General features: G+C 34.4%; 1 pseudogene; it reads right to left on the minus strand.

The window, feature by feature from the left end:
• Positions 1-4139: 4139 nt before the first annotated feature.
• LOC111745706 lies at positions 4140-4258 on the minus strand (annotated as a pseudogene).
• Between the last annotated feature and the right edge of the window lie 1306 nt (positions 4259-5564).

A 5564-nucleotide genomic window follows, 5' to 3' on the forward strand; every position in this document is an offset into this window, starting at 1 on the left:
GTTTAAACATATATTATCCCCATTTTACTGGGAGAAAATGAGCATGAGAAAGTTTAGGAGATGGAAGACTTATGTATATATCAAGATCTACTGGGGCTGTGATCATAAACTTCATAGTAAAGTCTTTTTTTATGTGGCATTCAAAAGAAACCTTTTTATATTCTGCATGTATATTACAATACTTTAATAGCAGGAGAGCAATGGAAACTGTTCGTAAACAAGAAGTCTGGAATATATCGGCTATGTCATTTCTTTATTCCATACTTGATAGATTGATACATAAAGTGATGTAACTATATAATTATTAAATAATACAAAATTTCAGAGTAAACACCCATTATGCATGAATGTAAACTAAGATTTCACAGTAAAAAGTTCTTTCATTGTTATTCACCAAACAATTTGATACCTGTTTGTGCTGAAAGAAATTGTTTAATTCTGTAGTCACCTGCTGGATTTGAACAATGAGGAGGCTACTTGCTCACAGTATATGGCAGCATTGCACAGTGTAAGGCAGAGACTGTGGAAGCAGTGACCTGAGGTAGAATACAGCTCAGACATTTACTAGATAGGTATTCTAGGGCCATTATGAAGAGTTGTACAGATTAGATTAATGAATGCAAAGCACTAACATATTGTCCAACAGATAGTAGACACTCAAAAAAATTTGTTACCTATTATTAGTAAACTAGCTCATGAAACTATAAAAATTGTGTTTGATTCTAGTAAAAATAGAAAACAGATTGCTCAGTTACAAGAAGCAAATTTTTCCAAACCATGATAATTGTTTCCATGTGATTTATCAAATACTCAAGGTGATTTAACAATATTTCCAGTCCTGACACAGGGAGAGAGAAAGGAGAGTATGAAATGTGGAACATACTGCCAGGGATAGATTAAGACTATTTCATCCAAGTTTAGAAATGTATGGTGCCCTCCATGTTATTGAAAATAAAACCATCATTCAACTGCACAATAAAATCTTACATTTCTGTTAAATTTAAAATAATTTCTAGATTTTCCTGTTGCAAAGTTCTGGATGCATTTATCACAATGAGTTTTTGGGGTTTTTTTTTTCTTTTTTCTTTTCGTCAAGGAAGCTGAGATGCTTAATTCGCTTGTTCTAGGAAAATGACTAGGCTCTCTGTGGGGCGATGCATGACTGAGTGGGGACAACTGTGGAATCTTCTAAGACAGGGGTCCCTATCCCCTGGGCCGTGGACTGGTACTGGTCCCTGGCCTGTAAGGAACCAGGCCACACAGTAGGAGGTGAGCAGTGGGCCAGCAAGTGAAGTTTTCTCTATATTTGCAACCACTCCCCAGTGCTAGCATCACTGCATCAGCTCTACCTCAGATCATCAGGCATTAGATTCTCATAGGAGCATGGACACTGGTGCCAGAAAGGTTGGGGACTGCTGCTTCAGGAGATAGGACAAAAATTTGGGATGCTGATGTCTAGAGGTCCAGGATAAATGGGTGAGTAGCCTTTGTGCCATGGCTGTCATGTCCAGGAATCGGAGAACCTAAAGGGCTGCACCTTCATTTTAAAGTAAATCACTAATAAACCATCTATACTCCAAGAAATAGCAAGAATAATGGCCTTCCTTGAACCGTGAACTGAGTGGAGAAAAAAAAAAAATCCCTAAGAATTTTAATAACCATAAGCAGGCCCTCATGTATGGTTTGCATCCTGAATTCATTCTACTTGGGGATCCAAAGAAACTCTCAAGCCAACTGTTTAAAGTTGCTGCAGCTTGATAAAGCTTCTAAATGAATGGCTGGAGAAAATCCAAATTATATTTGGGTGAATCCACATTTGGCTCAGGCATCAAAGAATTCCCTCAGAGAAAGCCTCCAGGAATATGAGCGTGGAGTCAAAAATCACAAAATACACAAGAAAATACCTTGAACAGGCATGTCACAGTTGAGAATCATGAATCTTTAACCTCATTAGTTACCAGAGATACACATTAAAATCAAGAGTAAGTTGTAAGAGTGGCAAAAATTTAAAGTCTTATGTTATCAAGGTTTGGCAAACAGATGGAACAAACAGAATTTTTAAAAGTCCATGGTTCAAATAAACAAATTTGGAGAACAATCTGGCATATCATAGTAAAGATGAACATATGCATACCTACTGCTCAGCAATTTTACTCCTAGCTATAAACACAAGAGAAACTATAACTTACGTGTCCTACAACTCCTGAGCCAGAAGACACATGCATAAATGTTAACAACAATGTTTATAATAGAGCAAAATGCTTGGGAAATCCCAAATGCCCATCAATGGTGGAATAGAGGGGGGAAATGTGGTATATTCACATAATGTAGTACTTATACAGCAATAACAGATAATAAACTATAGCTGCATGAAATAACATGCATCTATCTTAGGGACATAAACTAAGGGAAAAAAGCAATTCTAGTTACATAAACTTTAAAACATATGTAAAATAGGATATTATGTTTTGGGATATTAACCAGTGTGATAAATCTATAAAAAGCAGTGAGGGAATGAAAAAACACTAAATTTGGTGAATGCAATTTCCTTTGGGGCAGAAGAGGTAGTAGCTGGTATCAATGATGGACCTGTGGGGGCCATAAAATAATGGGCATGTTCTACTGCTTAAACTGAGTGGTAGGTACATAATGCTCATTATATTATAATTCTTTATCCCTAACACAATGTTGATAAATATTCTTACTGTATATTCAAGATTGAATTAACAAAGCAATTTATGAATTCTAGACTCAAAACTTTCCCTATAACTTTCTCATTCTGATACAAAATACAAAAACTTTGTTTCCCTTTATATTTGTTGAAATAAAATTTTTTTGTTAATGATTTTTTTTCATATTTTCATGGTCATAAATTACTTTAAGAAACCTCTATCTTTCAAAATTAGTTGAAGACCTTGCCATCTCTTAATTAAAATGGCATTGACCAATAAAGATTCCTTTAGCTTTAGAATTATCCATCGGGTCATATACTTCTTTTCCTTCATAAGTATTCAAAATATGTTTTTCAATTGCTATAAGTAGAAAGAGGATAAGTGGAATTTCAGGAAAATATGAAGCAGAGGAAAATGAAGTAAACAAATGCATACACACACAAATCATTCTTTTTCAGATAATTAGTGCTTTTTAGTAGCAAACAAAGGTGCTAACGAGAAAACTGACCTCTATCATGTGAATATCAACACCACTGAGCACAGCCAGTTTCAGCAGGATGAACTGGGGCAGTCCTTGATCCCTATGAGAACATTGTGTATCCTTTCTTTTTAAAAGAGAGCTACAATGTATCTAATAAAATCTTTGCTAACAAGATCCTCAAGCAGGCAGAGGGATATAAGTCAGCCATGTGTTATGTGTAAGGTTTCCAATAGTAAAGTCTTAGGTGGAAGAACAGACATTTCATGGTTGTTGATATTTCTCTCCCAGTCAATTACCTGCTGCTATCTTGTTTGAGTTCCCAGAAGGCCTAGCACTGTAGTATATTATTAATGATGTGTTCTAAGAAGATATATATCAAATTACATTATTTCATTAAAAATAAAGTTCATACAGTTATGAAGGATATGCAGATTTCCCTAATAAATCCAAACTGCCATTTCTCTTTTCTCCCTGAGTCCATTTTCTTTTGACTTCTCTGAATCTGTGCCTAAGGCTTGTTGCAGTTATCCAGAAAAATATGCTAATGAAATACATACATATATATTTGTCTATGATCACATCCTGTTTTTTTATGAAAAGAAACATAATTCATAGAGGATTTAGTACATTTGAGACTTCCAGGGCAAGACTGTATTTTGAATATTTATCTTTTGTTCGCTTTATTTCCTTTTGCTTCATAATTTTCCCTAAGCTGCACATAGCTTATTCCCAGCCACAAAGCCTAATTTTATTTGTCTATAAAGAGGAAAACAGTGTTATGAAGCATAATAGTATTTGTGTCTTCTCTATGTTTTTCTATTCAGAGTAGAGGCATGAAGCTGAATACAGTACCTCTCTCCACAAGCCCTCAATTGTGTGTTCTTCTTATACCAAACTAACCACTGTATGAATTTACTTCTGTATAACTTTTAACAGCTATGAGAAAACAATCTAGTCTAGATAAGTCAAGTTATTATTTTTTTTAACACCTATAGCACCTAGTATTCCTAGGTGGTTTCCCAACCAAGTACTAACCAGGCCCAACCCTGCTTAGCCTTCGAGATCAGATGGGATCGGGCACATTCAGGGTGGCATGGCCATAAACAAGTCAAATGAATTTTAAATTACTTCAGATGAGGTTATTATAATCTAGCATAAACTTGGGACTAGGAGTAGCAAATCAGGTGAAGCAAATGGTGTAGGCATAGAGATTCTGAGCACTGAGTCTTCAAGAGAATACAAGGGAGGTAATGATTCCTTTAAAATTGGCCTTAAAACACATTCTTGTGTGTGTTAGTACATGACACTAGACAGCAGCCTTCAAGAATGTGTAGATATGCCTCGCTTGTTCACTCCTACAGTGCAGTGCCTATTTTAGTGTGCCACATAGTAGGCATTTAATGAATGTTAATTTACTAAAATAAAAAAAAAATGAATGGTTTTAATCCTGCCCTCAAGCTTTGTATCCTTATAAAGTATTGATCCTTTATCCTTATAAAGGTAATCGATCACATAAACATGGTATTCTTTATCATATAAAGCCTCTAAAACTTTGCCAAAGACCCACACTGGAAACAATTTGGATAAAGTATTTTGATAAGAAAATAGATAAATCTTAGGAGATGTTGCAAGAAATAAACAGTGTTTTAAAAGTTATTGTATTCTTTGTTAAAAACTATTAAGAATTGCTAAGAGAAAAAAAAAAACATCTAAACTAATACAAAATTGAAAGTCAAGAATTGTAATACCATAATACCAAAATTTAAAAAGTCTAGAATGATAATACCAGGAGATGTGTTTGAGGAGTAGAATTCAATGGATGTGATATGTGTTGTCATGTGTTTTGGTTTGGAATAAGAATCATTTATTAAGATGTGCCTTAGCCTGAGTGATGTAAGACTAGAGGTTAACCAATGAGTTTCAGTACTCCCTTGACACTGTCTGCAAAAATTATATATATATATTTTCTTAAGAGAGGATCAAACTTTTTCTCAAATTCTTAAAAGAATCTGTGACCCAGACATAATCACTAACTTCACAAACTACTACTGTGATTCAACTCCATTTGCTCTGATTCCATTGCTCACCAAGGAATTTTCTGATTCCTAATTTACTAATAAAATAAATTGCTAATTTGCCAGGTCCCTTTACTAAAGGAAGACAGTGTTCCAGATAGGAAATTTAAGAGGTATGGTTACTGGAAATACAGACCTCACTTAAAATGAGTAAATTAACATATAGTTTAGTTTTAAAAAATAATGGGAAAAACTTAAAGAAGATTTTTGTTTTTAAAAGTATTAGAAAGACGATCAAATTGAAATGAATTAAAATGTAAAACAGGGGAGGTAGATAAGGGTAAAGGGGGTTAAATATATGGTGACGAAAGGAAATTTGACTTTGGGTGGTGAGCA

The sequence above is a fragment of the Pteropus vampyrus genome, unplaced genomic scaffold, assembly GCF_000151845.1.
Source record: "Pteropus vampyrus isolate Shadow unplaced genomic scaffold, Pvam_2.0 Scaffold161, whole genome shotgun sequence".
Lineage (NCBI taxonomy): Eukaryota > Metazoa > Chordata > Mammalia > Chiroptera > Pteropodidae > Pteropus > Pteropus vampyrus.